The 16,115-nt window shown below is 44.4% G+C and overlaps 1 protein-coding gene across 1 annotated transcript in view; it reads left to right on the top strand.

Annotated features, from left to right (window-relative positions):
- The first annotated feature begins 8 nt into the window (after nt 1–8).
- Nucleotides 9–16,115, top strand: part of LOC102859407 (lipid phosphate phosphatase-related protein type 1-like) — a 265,870-nt gene continuing 249,763 nt past the window's right edge. The window contains exon 1 of the mRNA XM_006886885.1: nt 9–198. The gene's annotated coding sequence lies outside the window, so the exon portion shown is untranslated. The remainder of the gene's footprint in view (nt 199–16,115) is intronic.

The raw sequence follows: 16,115 nt of genomic DNA on the forward strand, positions 1-16,115 counted from the left end.
CGCACACGCTCACACACACGCGTACACACTCACACACGCTCGTTCGCGCCCGTGCCGCGCTCTCGCCGGCTCGCTCTCCCACGCAGGCGGAATGCAGCGGCGCCCGGGGAGCGCGTCTCAAGCCGCTGCCTGAAGGCGCCCGGCTGCGCGGAGCCGGCCGACCCAGGAGGGCGCACGGAGAACGCTCCACGGCGGGAGGTGAGTGCGGCGCCGGAGCCCGCGGGCCGCAGCCGGGACTGCGCTGGGCGGCGCGGCAGGTTCCCCCAGGCCGGCTCGAGGGTTTCAAGGAGCAGAGGAGCGCAGCGCAGGGGCTGTGCGGCAGCTAGGGGCGATCCCAGGGAGGGTCGCCACTGGCGAGGTGTCAGATTGACCTGGCAGAAAGCTAACCCCTCCCTGCTTGTAAACTTTCCTCCCCTGTCATTTTGGAAATGTGTAGACAAAGGGGGCGTGGAGGTTCCCTTGATCCGGTTCCACCCTCCTGGCTGCAATCTGGGCTGCAATGGGAGCCGGCGCGCGTGGCTGCATGGGCGTGCGGGCTGGGGCGCCCTGCAGGTAGCAGATGCCAAGTCCTCCTACCCGGGCAGGGGCTGGACTTTCTTACCCCCAGACACAAGCATTGCTTGATCCCCAGCCCCTCCCCCCGCCCGGAATTGGGCACCTGTCATTCCTGTCCCCCAGCCCTTGTAAGGGGGTGTCACGTGGAGAAGCACCCTTCGGCTTTTTCATTCTGCGCCAGTGCGAGAGACCCCAGGGTGAGGCTCAGGTCGGTGGTGGGATGAACGATGAGTTATTGAAAGGCTTGCCATAATCACCTGCTAGGAGCGCTGGGCCAGGATCTTTCCTCCCCTGGGAAAGGTGCTGCCTCACACCCTCCACTGAGGCAGAGAGCAGGGCTGGGGCTGTGTGGCCGTTGCCAGAGGAAGAACCCGGGCGTTATTTTTGCACGAGGGTTTTATGACACACACATGAGGACTGTGTGGAAGATGCTTGGTTAATTCTTTTTCTTTGTAGAAAAATCTTTTTTCCCCTTTAAATCTCAGTCATTGGAGAAACTGTACAGCCTGGTAACTAGCTAGTAGACGGGTACCTTGCTGAATGTCTTTTGAGACCAGGGAAAAGATCCAGAGAAAAAGATTCACCAAAATACTAGCCCTTTTAGGGCAAGATCAGAGTGCAGTGCCTTTGCGCGCCCAGTAAAGTCAGTTCTGAAATACAATGACCGATTGAAATAGTGGATCCAGGGTCAGTATGTGAGGACAAGTCAGGATTGGGACAAAGGAGGATGGAAGAGGAACACACTAGGGCCATTTAGAAGTATGACTCCTAGGGCCATCAAGTCAGAAGGGACACGGGACTGACCGTCCAGCGGGAAGGAAATAGCATCAGAGGTAGCCCATCTTTTGCCCTCAGAGCAATTGGTGGATTCCAACCCTGAGCCTTTGGTTGGCAGCACAATTCAGGGAGAGGTAGTCTGTGGCAAGATACTTACTCAGCAGTCTGCTCTGAATGCAGCCTAACACACTTTCTAAGGTTGGCAGTTTCTGTGCATCCACTGGTGAAACTCAGGTTTGAAAATGTCTGGAATGTGACATCTGGAGCATCAAAGTCTTGATTATTCCTGAAAATGTAACCAGAACTTATTTTTAGGTTCTGGGGAGCTCAGGTGGCGTGATGCATAGAGCCTTCCGGTTAGTAGGAATCTACAAGCTGATTCAGCTGATCCTTTGGAGTAAGATAGATCATCTCCCGTCCAGTCCACAGCTTCAGAAGCCCAGTGGAGTGTCACCTGTGAGGCAGTTCCAGCTTAACGGCAGTGGGTTTGCGTTTTGAAGTCTAGAAAGTGCTGTATGCCAAAGTTTCTTTTTCTTGGCTGCTTGTACCTGGAAGTTGGGGTAGGCAGCCAGGTGCAATTCTGGATTTCCTGTGCGGCAGGAATGGTGGGCTGGTAATTAAAGTATTTGGGGTACTGGGAAGCCAAAGAACAATGAGATGCTGACAAAAGCAGACAGGGGCAGTAACTCCATTCAAGGATTCGTAACTAGTCTCCAGAGGACATTTGTTTCACTTTGAGATGACAGAGAGCCATCTTTCTGCTAGTCCTGAAGATGAGGACCTATATTATTTGATGTTGGGTTCTTCCCCTTCTCCCCTGAAACATTTTGTGAAGTCTTTACAAATGGGAGTAAGTGTAATATGGACAGAGTCAGTTGAGGACGTTCAGCATAGTCAAAGGTGTTTAAACAAGGTGGGGGCAGGACCTATTATTAAAACAGCATGGCTTATGCAATATTTAAAAAGGCATTCAGTAAAATAAACTCTTTTTAAAAAAGCAAAAAACCCCAAAACACACCAAAAACTGATTGAAGTAAAGAACTTGCCAGAAATTATTTCAAGTTTAAATTTACACCCAAAGATCCTACAAAGATCCCTTGCTGTCTCGTCCGTTCTGACCCATTCGGACCCTGTAGGGCAGAATAGCCCTGCCTTGTAGGGCTCTAGTCTTTATGGGAGCCCACTGTCACATCTTCTCTCCTCTAGAGCAGCTGGTGAGTTTGAGAAAAGACCTTTGAGAATAGTAGCTGACTGCTTTAATGACTGCACTACCAGTACTCCTGAAATTGACACAAAAGGTGTTTAAAAGTAATTGTGCATGTGTGTCCTTTTTTTTTGCACGGTGAACATTTTCATGTCTTTGTTTGCAAAACTTGACAAGAAAAACAGATTTCTTTTTCTTCATTTCAGTGAAAGGTTACAAATCATTTTGGGTTTTGTACAAAGACATTTTGTGTGTAATCATTCATAGATGGTTTATTTTCTATCATTACTAGTGATTTAATGCTTTTTGGTACTAGCAAAGGGAGAAGTGGTGGTGTGGCTCATAGTGACTTGCACTGCTAACCTCACGGCTGCAAACGTTAGGCCGGTGGAAACCCCCGGTGACTCAGCGGTGGGAAGACGAGCAGTCTCTTCGCATTAAGATTTATAGCCTGGGAAACCTGCTGGGGGGAGGAGCGTGATGTGTCAGAATTGACTCGATGACTGTGAATGAGCGAACCTGTGCGTACTAACACGCTAAACTTGCTTATCCTGGAGTCAGCTCCAATGAGTGGTGACTTTCCCTGGGGTTTCCAAGGCTGTGAGTTGTAAATCTTAATAGGAGCAGATTGCTTTATCTTCCTCTCCAAGAGCAACTCGTGGGTTTGAACTACTGACCTTTTGTTGAGAACTCCAACACTTAAATGTCACCAGGGCTTCTTTTTATTCATCTGCAAGTTTAATTCATTTTAATATTCTATTTGCAAGGGTTTATTGGCCACCTGTCCAATATATCTTTTACAGGAGAAAGATGGGCAATCTTTCATGCAATTACCTGCCTCTGAAAACCTGCTGGAGGGTCCGCTATGGGTCAGTTTCAAGTCAGTGGTAAACAACATCTAATATCTAGCTATGGGAGTCATGCACATATAGTTCTGGCCTTTAATAGGTTTACCACCTAGTGTAAACACTAGATTGATACACTTGATAGAATCAGAGTAGCAAATTTTTATACTGTATAGATTGTGAGCTCTATGCACTCTATCCTCCCACCCCCAATTTTGATTGCCTCGAAATTCTGAAAGCATGCATCAGCATGTATTATGTCTGGGAGTCTGGAGAAAAAGCACAAGGAAGATAAAAATGACTCAAGCCTTCAGGAGGGGAAAACTAGGCATTTAACTATGATGCAGTTTGAGAAAGGATTCTGATTCTTTTGTGAGGTGTTGTCAAGTTGGTTAGAGCTGATAATGACTTTGTATACAGTAGAATGACCAGCCACCTGGTTGGTCCTGTGTCCACCTCACAATTATTGCTGTTTGAGCTCATTGTTGAAGGTACTGTGCCAGTCTCTCCTATTGAGGAGCTTCCTTTTCTCACCGACCCTCTGTGTCATGAAGCACAATTTCTTTCTCTAGGAATTAACCCCTCTAGATAGCATGTTGGGAGTATGTGAGGTGGAGGCTCCCTAAACTCTCTCTGAAGGAGCATTCTGACTGTATTTCTTCAAAGATTTGTTTGCTCTGCCGGCAGTCCATGGCATAGGTAATATTCTTTATCAACACCATAATTCAAAGTCATTAGTTATTCTTTTCTGTATTCTTTGTCCTTGTATCACCTGCATATGGAGTGATTGAAAATATCATGACTTAGGCCAGGCATGTTGGGCCTCAGATGACATTTTTGCTTTTTAATGCTGTAAAGGGGTCTTTGGCAGCATATGCGCCCAGTGCAGTGCGTCGTTTGCTTTCTTCACTGCTGATCGCCTAAGTTTGACTGTGCAAGTCAGTGAAATGGAATCCTTGACAACTCCAGTCTTTTCTCCGTTTGTTGTAATGATGTTTACTGGTCCAGTTGTGAGGACTTGTGTTTCTATTGTGCTGTGGTAATAATCCATTTTGCAGGTTGTAGTCTTTGATCTTCTTCATCAGTAAGTGCTTTGATAATTCTTCCATTTTCAGCAAGCAAGGTTATCCACAAATGACAGTTGGTTAATGTAAATTCTGATACAAAATCATTCTTCCTGTAGTCTAGTTTCTTGGAATATTTGCTCACCAGACAGATTGAATAAATGTGCTAATGTAGCTTTTCTCATATTAAAGCATACAGTCTGCCCTTGCTCTGTTTGAATGATTGCCTTTGGGTCTGTGTTAAGGTTCTGTAAGAGCAGTTAAGTATTCTGGAATTTTCGTTCTTCATAGTGTTATCCAGACTTTGTTATGACCCATACAGTTGAATGGCTTTGCATAATTGATAAAGCCCGGCATAGATTCATTCTTATATTCTGCCTTTAAGCTAAGTTCCATCTGCCATCAGCAATGATATCTCTCTCCAAATTCTCTTCTGAGTCTGCCTTGAATTTTTATCAGCTTTCTGTTCATATAATACTGTGACCTTTTTGAAATATCTTCAGCAAACTTTTACTTGCATGTGATAGCAATGATAGTTTGATAATTTCCAAACTCTGTAGGATTGACTTCCTTTGGAATGAGATCAGGTCTGGATCTTTTTACAGTCGGTTTGCCTGGTAACTATCTTCCAGATTTCTTGGTATGAGATGAATGAGTGTTTCCAGGGATGCATCTCTTGTTTGAAACATCTCAGTTGTTACACCATCAATATATTGCCAGTGCCTTCAGTGTAGCCTGGATGTCTTACATCACTTCTTGAACATATAGAATCCTCTGAAATGGTTGACCGTTGACTCATTCTTTTTGGTGTAGTGCCTGTATATTTTTTCCGTCGTCTTTTTATGCTTTCTGCATCAGCTGTTATTTTTCCTATAGCATTTTTATTCTTTAAGCTTTAGAAAGGTTTGAGTGTGTTGTTGCCTTTTGATTTTCTAATTCCATTTCTTTGCACATTTCCTTACTGTGCTTTATACTGTTTGTCAGGCTACCACTTGAAATCATCTATTCAGCTATTTTACTTCATTTCTTCCATTTGTTTTAGCTTCTTTATGCTCAAAAGGAAATTTCTGTGTCTCACCTCACATCCAATTTGGCCCTATTTTCTTTTCCATCTTAGAAAGGTTGTATACATTGTTTTTCAAATGACCTTTTGCTTGCTTTATGTATAATAACGTTGATGTCATCCCCCTATAACTTGTCTTTCTTTGGCCATTAGTGTTCAGTGTGTCAAATATCTCACACAGATGGTTTCTAAATCCATGTAAGGTTTAGATTTGGCTCTTATGGGTTTATTTTAATTTCTTCAGCTTCACTTGAACTCGTATCTAAGGGAATAGCAGTCTATTCTGCAGATGGCCCTACATCTTATTCTGGCTGATACTACTGAGTTTCTCCACTTTCTCTTTCTATCGATGTGGTTTATTTTATTCCTGTGTATTCCATCTGTCAGGGTCCATTTGTATAGTCACAGTTTATGTTGTTTGAAGAAGGTGTTTTCAGTAAATAGGTTGTTGGCCTTGCAGAATTATATGTTGCAATCTCAGTCATCGTTTTAATAATTTAGACCATGCTTTCCAAATACTGATCCTTCTTTCCAGCATTAGCATTTGAATCACCAGTAATTATTGGTACAACTTGATTGCGGGCTTGACCAATTTGTAACTGTTGCTGTTAGGTGCTGTTGAGTCATATGCAACTGATGGTGAATCTATGAATGACTGACCTGAACCCTGTCCTATCCTATGTCATCCTCATCGTCTCTGACACATTTGATCTCATTGTTGCAATCACTATGTCAGCCCATCTCATGAAAGTTGGTAAAACCCCTCAGTTACTTTGTTATTGGCATTGATAGTTTGTGTGTAAATTTGAATAATAGTTGACTTAATCTTCTGTTTAGATATATATTGTCCTATAATTGAGAACGTTGTACTTCAGAATAGATCTGGAATTTCTTTTTTCCACCCAGAATGACTGATACTCTCCTCCTGTTCAGTTTGTCATTGCTGTCATAGAAGACCTTATACTTTCCCAGTTTCAGTTAATTTCACTCATTAATCCCTAGGATATCATTCCAAGATGTTTGATGACTTACACTGTTTCTAGATTTATACTTTGTACATTCTGTGTATCAATTATTAATGGATGTCTGTATATTTTCCCCTTCATTTTGAGTCATGCCATGCCAGCAAATGAAGATCTTGAAAACTTTATTTCACTCACATGATTAAGGTCATGTGCTTTGAGAAGGCGCATCTCTTTCCAGTCATAATTTAGTGTCTTCCAACCTGTGCCTCATATTTTGACACTGTGGAAGACAGTGAGTGTTCCACTGCTGTTTGTATGTTTTTCAGAATGGGTTTCTTTTTTTTGCTAGATTTTCCTCATCTAGATGTTCTACTGAAACTTGTCCACTATGGTTAACCTTTCTTGTCTTTGAAACACCAGATTCTGGGTTAGTTTCTAGAATCACAGCAACATATAAGCCATCACAGTACAAGAAATTATCTGATGAGTTGTGAATTGTAGTGTCATCCAGATGCCACGTAAGTGATATTTTGTATCCCTCTGGGGGACTTGAGTAAGTGATCTTTTAGAGACTTTTTGAAAAATGAGCATTATCTTGGCAAGTATGGACGAGAGGAAGGGTCATTCCAGGGTAGTAAATATGTGCAAATCCATGCTGCGATAGGTGAGCGATAGCAGTCCCTCGCTAGATGCTAGAGTGCATGTGATTACGGGCTAAGCAACACATCTGGGCTGTGCTCAGCACCACTGGGCCCCCAGAGTGGTGGAGGGCAAAGCTCATTAACAAACAATGCAAGGTGGTGGTTCGGGATACCTACACAGTGCTGTGGAAGCACAAGTGCACTCAAAGCTGACGATCTTTGAGACAGTGTTTGGAGAAGGTGCTATCAGGTGAGTCTTGAATGACAAGAGGAAAAAGACTTTCTGGGACACGAGAACTGTGTGAGAGCCAAAAGGGATTCTTCTGGCCGTAGCTGGAGATGTGGATTCTTAGCCCCTGGAAGTAGTGAACCTTCATGCCTGAGAGAAAAGCGAGGGTCAAGTATGAAAGGAAACACCCCATGAAGAATAGCTTAATGATTATCTTAAAAGCAAGGAATGAGAAAGCTTGACTTTGAGATATGATCAGACTTGCAAAAGAGAAAGAGGACTCGGACCACAGCTTGGAAGGTAAATTGGAGGTGGTACGACTGGAGGCTGGGATCTAATTGTGGAGGCTGGGATCTAATTGTGGAGCGTAAGTGTGAAATGATGAGGGTGGCGGCTGTGGGGTTGAGAGAAGGAGATACATTTGAGAGACAAGTGAGAAAAAGAAATTAGAGTGGATGCTCTCCTTGCGCTCCCATGCTGCCCCATCCTTTCCCATTAATACCTGTGTCCCTAGCCTCCCTGCACTGTGAGGATGCGTATCCACAGTCCATCTTGAGCCTTCTCTTTCCACCGATGTGATATAAAGCACAGGTTATGTACACAGGAGGAACTCAAGGAATCTTTGTGACATAATGATTAAATAGATACGTGGGAAGCCTCATCATGTGTTCTGGATCCCTGCATTATCTCCCAGTTGCCCATTGAGGGGACTCCATTGACGAAGACTCTGTGTGTTAGAGTAAAACTGTGTTCAGTAGGATTTTCTGGGGTTGGATTTTCAGAAATAGATTTGTGGTCTTGTTATTGTGAACCTTTGAGTTGGACGGACCTCTCTCTGACCCTCTGGCAGTTTTCTAGAGGCAGTAATTGCATAGGAGGAGATTGCCCATCCTCCTGAAGAGCAGCTGGTGGATTCGAACCACATGCCATCAGGATTGCAGCTCAGCTTCTTGCCACTAGGCCACCTGAGATTCCTCTTGGTGGAGTCAAACTTCCTACTTTTCATTCAGTAGCTGCGGACTACCTCAAGCACTCTATGCATTAGAATAAAACAAACAACAACAAAACCAAACCCATTCCTCTCAAGAAGATTCGGAATGAAAATGACCTTGTAGAAGAGAGTACAACTGCCTCGTAGGATTTCCACAGCTATAAATCTTTATGGAAGCAGATGTCATATCTTTCAATGGAGCAGCTGGGGGATTGGAACTGCCCACCCTTAGGCTTGCATCCAGTCATTTTAACCCTACACCACCTGGGCTTCTTTCATCAGACTAGTCAAAGCCAGATTATGACTTCTGTTTCTCTAAGGTTGCTATTCTTTGGGAGGTCAGTAACAAAAATCATCTGAGAAGAACACACAGAAAGCAAGAACACAATTTCTTAGCTGCTTCTACAACAGAGAATTGTCCTCTGAAATGCTAAACAGAAATAAAAATGGTCACATCGCATTTTTATACATTTAAACAATGATATCATCTTGGAAGTGTTCGCTCATCTTGGAAGCAGCATATTTAGACCAGATCCTGAGACATGGTAGGCTGAGGGTAAATAGGAGCCTCTCTTTCTTTGCTCCTTCACTTGTCAAAACTTCCTGATTGAGCCAGTTGCACTTGACTGAGACTTTTTAAATGATCTGGGCCAGGGTGTTTGCAAGTCAGAGGGTCTCAGTTAAGGAGTTTCTAGCATTCTTTCTTTTTGTAACCAGATTTTCCAGTAGGTAATCCCTGCATTTCCATCGTTGGCATCAGGGCTGGACCACCCAGACTCCAGTGAGCATTAGTGAAGCCCCGGGAATCAGGCCACACAGTGAACCGATCCCAAGAGGACTGAGCTCAAATCTTAAAATCCCAGCAATTTAGAATGGGGAGGGTGGGAAGTCGGAATTTGTTTTTAGATTTACTGCAGGGGGTGTATTGACACAATAACTGGGGTTATGAGGGAAGGTGTGTCAGAGACAGTGAGATTGGCCCAGGATAGAGCAGATTTCAGAGCTATTGTGCATAAGGTTGCTATGAATCCTAGTCGACTCTGACAGAAGAATGATAACAACGAGGGATAAAGGAAGAGGAACAAGTAGCTCTCAGGGATAGGGCAGAGAGAAGAGAGAATTACCACTCAGGGTTGATGATATCGTTATACTGTCGAGTCAACTATAAATCATAGTGACCCTGTGCACGATAGCTCTGAAAGCTGCTGTATGTGCTGTAGAGTCAGAACTGACTCATATCTGACACTCCAGTGGGTTTTCAGAGGCTGTAAATGGCACAGGAGGAAATTATCCATCTTTCTCCCAACGAGCAGGTGGTGAATGGGAACCAGGTGCCTTTAGATTTTCAGTGCAACTCCTTAGCTCTAAGCCATCAAAGAGTGTGTGTATGTGCGTGTCGCCCTCGAACATGCATGTGCCTATCCGTCCGTCTGTCCTTCCGTCTATCCATCCATCCATGTCTGTATATCTCACAGACTGCCAAAGAAACAAGTAAGTCTGTCTTGGAGGAAGTGTAACCATGGTGATTCTTAGAAGCAAAGATGGTGAAACTTCATCTCACATACTTTGGGTCTGGTATCAGGAAGGGACCAAAGTTTGGAAAAGGACTTATTTCCAGGAAAGGTGGAGAGTCCAAGAAAGAAGAAGACCTTCCATGAGATGGACTGACTCAGTGACTGCGACAGTGGTCTGGGAGATACCGGGCTGTGAAGCTGGAGCATGATAGGGCCAGGCCCAGATCTGTTGCTTATAGGGTCTTGATGAGTCATAGGCAACTAACTGGCACCCAGCTGAAGGGAAATGAAATTCCTCAGTAGCGCCGTGGTCAAATGGCTCCATGATGTATGATGGTTGTGGGGAATAAAATAAGAAGCGATACTGAAAAAACCTGAGTACATACTGCAGATCCCAACGTGTCGACGTTTCTCAGTAAAGGCTGGATGCTGTTGTTTATTCTTAAGGGAAAGAATAAAGAGGAGGAGACTAGAGTAAAATACGAAATCTCAGCATTCCACCAGATTTAGGGATTAAGGAATAAGTACTAGTGGCGAAACAAATCATCAGAAATGACAAGAGGACCCAGCATGAAGCAGAAGCCTAAGAGAATTATGTGAAAGGTTGGTCAGACGTCCTAATAGCATCCCTACCAGTGGGTCGCGCCCTGTGTGAGCACCTCCGCGTGGCATCTTCTTTAATCCCCACCATACCCGTGACTCCCTTCTCTTCTTTGTAGAAAAGGGTGACTGAGCAGAGAGGCTCCGTGGCTTGTTCAAGATTATCAAGCCAGTAAGTGGTTGAGTCTGGTGTCAGAGCCTCTGCTCTTAACCCCACAAACATCGACTCCATTATCAACTGGGTAAATTACTAGGGTGATTGAAAGTGTGGTTTGAAAAGACTGAAGGCAGGGACTTGAAAGAACGACAGGAGAGCGCTGATGACCATTAAGACGCAATTGTAGAACAATGGTGGGTTCAGAAGCTGTATTTCTGGGAATTCAGTGGGGAATGGGACGTAATAAGATCCAGGCAGTGTGTACCTATCCGTCATTTTTGAAGTCTGGCTGTTGGAAGAGTTATGGGCCTGTCGGGAGGAGGTGTGGTGAGCAGAGCATCAAGCGCAGTTGTTATTAAGGAGAGCTCATGGAGAAAGCTCGTGTCTGAGGAGAACAGCAGAGTGTGGGGAACTAGGGCAGGAAAGGGGACCTAGAGGGAAAGGGTGCCTCTTTCTCATAATACAGAAAGATGGGTTGCAGGTACACACAGGTATGCTTTGCTTTTCATGGGGAAGTGACGAAGGTGTTTCTGAAGCCCAGGAAGAGAGTTCCTGTCCTTGAGCATCCTGGACAATGTGAGGAGCCTCTGTGAACAGTGCCTCAGTGATGCTTCTTTTCTTGTGACTGGCAGACAGTGGACTCTGGAGTTAGACTGGCTGCTTTTGAATCTCACCTCTGCTCCTTTGCCAACCAAGAGTGTGAGGCACATGCCCACTTTTCTGTACTTCAGATTATTGCTGCTCTTTTAATGGAGCTAAGTAGTAGAACTCCTAACCTAGGATTGCTGGATCAGTTAATATTTGTTTATCTTGGCACAGAGAAGTGCTCTTTAAATTAACGCAAATGACGGCAAATGTGTTTCTAAGCATGGCCGTCAATTTTAAAAGTGTGTGGCAACGTGTTAATGGTAGCTACTATTATGTGTGACAGCAGTGAAGCCAAAAGCATACAGGCTTTATGCTCAGGACTCTGCTTTGTCTTTCATTTAAATTTTTGTTGTTGTTGTTGTTCACAGATTATTCTCTGAAGTGCAGGAATTAAGTAAGTGGGCACTAATACGGCTGGGGACAAGCTCATTTATCATAAGCCTAAATGGCTGACAGCAATGTTGGAGGTATCTGCCAAGATCATTCACCTGTTTGCCCACTTTATGGGGAAGACACTTGTTTCTGCTTGCCTTTAGGCTGGCCCTTGTCTTTTCAGGCTCATAGACATCATACAAAGGAACATAGCTGCTTAGCAACTTGTTTTCAAGGAAATGACTTTGTGCGTTAATTACAGCACCCCTTTGATACTGAAGGGTGTGAACTCTAAATACCGTAGATGTGAGGTTCTCAGCATTCTTTAGGAAGTTAAGTGCCTGGTTTTCTAATGAAAAAAAGCTGTGGCAGATTCGAAATTAGAATCCTAGGAGAAATGGAAGCCTGACGGTCTAGCTAGTTGATAGTAGGGCAGGGACCAGAATTTAGTTCTGCAAACAAAAATTTATGGTTCAGCCTGGAGCTCTGGTGGCCTAGTGGTAAGAAGCTGCACTGTTGAGGTTCTGAAGACACTCACTTCATAACCACCAGCTGCTCTGTGGATGAAGGATGGGCAAATCTCTTCCTGTTAGATTAACTGCCTTTGAAAACTCCACTGAATAGTCAGCTGTGGGTCGGTTCCAGCTCAGTGGTATACAAACAGCAGCAACATCAACAACAACCTAGTTCAATGTACCATTGTAGAGAGCCAGTGGCTTTCAGTAGAGGGTCAGTAAAGAGAGGAAGATCCTCAGAATGGTGGATTAACACAGAGACTGCTGTAGTGGGCTTGAGCATGGCGTGGCTTGTGAGGGTGGTGCAGGAAGGAGTAGAATTTCCAGCTGTTATTCATAAGGGTTGCTGTGGGTCACGACATGTTAAAGAACTCTATGTTCCAGCCATACCAGACTTCCCAAAGTTCCTTGTGGGAGAAAGATGGGCAGTCTCTTCCCATGCACTTGATAGCTGTGGAAGGTCAGCTCTGAGCTACTTCTGCCTGATGGCAGAAAGAATGAGTGAGAAGCTGAATCTCTTGAGCACCCTAAGAGAATGGCTAAGCTAAGTCGCCTTCTTGAGATTTGGTTTTCTCAGCTGCCAATTGTGATGCTTCAAGACCTGTAGGAAGAGTCAAACCCACTCGTCTAATTCTGTGATCTTCCTGTCTATCTATCTGTCCGTCTTCCTCTATCTTCCTGTCCGAGGCTTAGGGTTTCAGATTGGCCTCTAATCTTCCCACCACCTACAAAATCTTAGTTGCTGGGTTTCGTCAGCTTGTCTGGGTTAACCGAGTGTGAAGTCGGCAACGAGCTCTGCTCTATTCTTCTACTCCATCCTTACAGAGGACATTTGTCTTCTTCCCATTCATCAACAGAAAGCACAGATGCATTCGCACAGGAAATAACTATCTCTGTGTGAATGTCATATATTTTTACGTCTCCATGTTTTATATTGCCTCCATTACATTAGAAATGGCTTTTCTTTGGGTATTGTGGCATTAAGTGTTTTAGCAATGCTTACAGACGTACAGTGGAGAAAAGAGGACCATCTTCACTGCAGCAAGTCTGCCCCAGTGAGGGGTTAGGAATTTGTAGGGTTGACCAGCAGTGGTTTTTTCCGGTGCTCTTTTCATTGATGTTTCTGAGAGTCTCATGAACAGTGAACTCCCCCCCCCATAACATATAACATTTTAAATTCAATGAAATACATAATCAAGTGGAATCAGAGATAATTAACCGGGAATGAAATCAAGCTGAAAGTAATGCTGCTCAGCTCAGCGGCTCTACCAGCGGAGCATGCGTTGTCGTGACTCCCGTCTTCAGCCGCTCTTAACCATCGCTTCCAGGCAAACCCACAAGTGCAGATGCTCTTAATCAGCCCAGTGCCTGCTCTCCTGGGAGCCACAGAAGCTGGAGAAAAAACAGAAACAGCAAGACCTTTTCATTCACACTTGTAGTAACAGGAGACAACGTCATCTCTCTCTCTCTCCCCCTCCCCCTCCCCTACCCCTGTCCCTCTCCCTCTCCCTATCCTTCTTTCTCTCTCTCTCCTCTAGATTAGAGAAATTTTTTTTTTGTTTAGTATTTTTACATAGCTGACATATACACAAACAATTCCTGGCTGGGCCAGTATGGAACATTTAGTGTGTTGTAGCAGGTTTGTTGGTGTGTTTTTTTTTAACAAATTAAAGCAATAATTACCAAACCAAACCAAACCTCTTGCAATCAAGTGACTTCTGACTGATGTGTTTCAGACCCGCGCGCCACAGTGTTTTCAAAGGCTGGCCTTTGGAAACAGATCACTAGACCTTCCTTCTGAAGTGCTTTTGGGTGGGTGTCAGTTGCCAGTCCTGCAAGTAGCGGTCAAGTGCTTAACCGTGCGCACTGCCACGGATTTCTGTCTTTGCTCCAGTGATATACAAGATGTAGATATAAGGGGAGCTCTGGTGGCCTAGTGGCAAGAAGCTGCACTGCAATCCCAGAGGCGCACGGTTCAAATCTACCAGATGCTCTGCCGGGGAAGGAGGGACAATCTCCTCCTATACCAGTCAGATCCGATTTGACGGTACACACACACACACACACACACACACACACACACACACACACAAGATGTAGATGTAAGTAGTAAATGAGGGACTTGGCGGATGTTACTACTCCATCTCTTTTCTCAGAAACCACCGCTAGTGACTTGGTGTATGTTTCCAAAGCATCGCTATAACTCAGAGCTGGCAGTTGTTTGTTTTGGGTTTTATATTTCTGTGTGATCTACTTCGTAAACATCTGCCGTTGAAAACCCCATGGAGCACACGGGTTCCTCTCTGGCACACGTGAAGTTACCAGGAGCGAGACCAGCTTTATGACAACTGGTTACTGGCAGTGTTCCTCCAGCTCTTTTGCTTCATGAACATTCCATGTATTCCTTTTTAAAAAAAAAATTAGGGTTATGTTTACCATGCTATTTTATAATTTAAGTTACAATACTAGACGGGTTTTTTTAGATGAAGAAACGGCTTTCTTTAGAAAGTGTCACTAAAAGTAAGTTGTAAAATAATGTTGTTGTTTTTTTGTTTTTGTTTTTTTTTAAATAATGTTTTAAAGGTAATTCTAACTCAGTAAATATTTTTTAAGTAAATATTACCATTGTTTGGACAGGAGAGGGGAAGGTGGGTGGCATACTCCATCGTCCGTAGTTCTCTGCTGACTCAAAGGCATCACCATCAGATCCTCTCCTGTGATTTGAATCCATCAGCAGCTCTAAGGGGGGAAGATAGGGAGTCTCCTGTTGTGATTCCCAGCCGTGGAAACCTGAAGGAGAGGTGATGTAAGTCAGAGTCGACTCAACACTGAGTGAGTGATGAGAAGAAGGGAAGACTGCTTTCTGTCCTAGAGCGGGGCTCAGGTGATGCGCCTCGGGCTCTTTTGGTGAGCTGCCCTCAGGGAGATTTTGTAGATGTAGTCCGTGAACACATACTCTCTGAGCTGCTTCTAGGAGCTATCTATTCCACCAGGTGGTTTTCCAAGGGCTTGTGCTCTATCAGAGAGTTTTGGTGGCCTAATGGGTAAGGATTTATGCAGCCCACCCAAAGTCAGGCGGTTTGAATTCCCCAGCCACTCAGTGGGAGAAAGATGAGCAGTCTCCTCCTGTGCGGTTTACGCCACTGAAAACACACCTGAGGTTCTCTCCAGGAGTCGGTTCTGGCTTGATGGTAACCAGTTTTTAGTCTGTCGAAGAAGATAATGATGAAGGAACTTAAGTTAAAATTCCAACTCCAAAATGTTGGCAACTATAGATTCTCCTTGATTCACATCATTACTGAGAAGAACAAGTTGTTCTAATTGTCTTATCACTCCATTTGAGAAAATACAGGTCCCTAGAGGTTAAGTGACTCGTCCAGGGTCCCACACAACTAGTTACAGGCAAGGCAGGGATGACAGCCTGTTAATCTGGACCTAATTTAATGATACTCCACTGCAAAAGAAATTACCCCCAAATCAGGAAGAGAGACACAGGGAGTTCACTTCTCAAGCACTAACTTGAACATTCAAGTCTTAGAAAATCAAACCCCATATTGCTGTTATTAGGTGCTGTTGAGTTGAGTATGACCCATAGTGACCCTGTGAACACCAGATCTGAACCTTGTCCTATCCTGTGCCATCTTTACACTCCCAGACACATTAGAGCCCATTGCAACAGCCACTGTGTCAATCCACCTGATAGAGGATCGTCCTTTCCTTCGCTGACCCTCTGCCTTTCCAAGCATCATGTTCTTCTCCAAGGAATAGCCCCTCCTGGCAGCTTGCCTGAAGTATGGGAGGTGACGCCTCATCATCTTTGCCTCCAAGGAACACTCTGGATACACCCTCTCCAAAGTGTATTTGTTTGTACTTTTCACAGTCTGGGATGTTCAGTGCTCTTCTCCAAACACCACAGCTCAAAGGCATCAATTCTTCTTCTGTCATTTTTATCTATTGTCCAGCTCTTAGATGCAT

The sequence above is a fragment of the Elephantulus edwardii genome, unplaced genomic scaffold, assembly GCF_000299155.1.
Source record: "Elephantulus edwardii isolate Elephantulus edwardi_28Jun2011 unplaced genomic scaffold, EleEdw1.0 scaffold00052, whole genome shotgun sequence".
In the NCBI taxonomy this organism is placed as follows: Eukaryota; Metazoa; Chordata; class Mammalia; order Macroscelidea; family Macroscelididae; genus Elephantulus; species Elephantulus edwardii.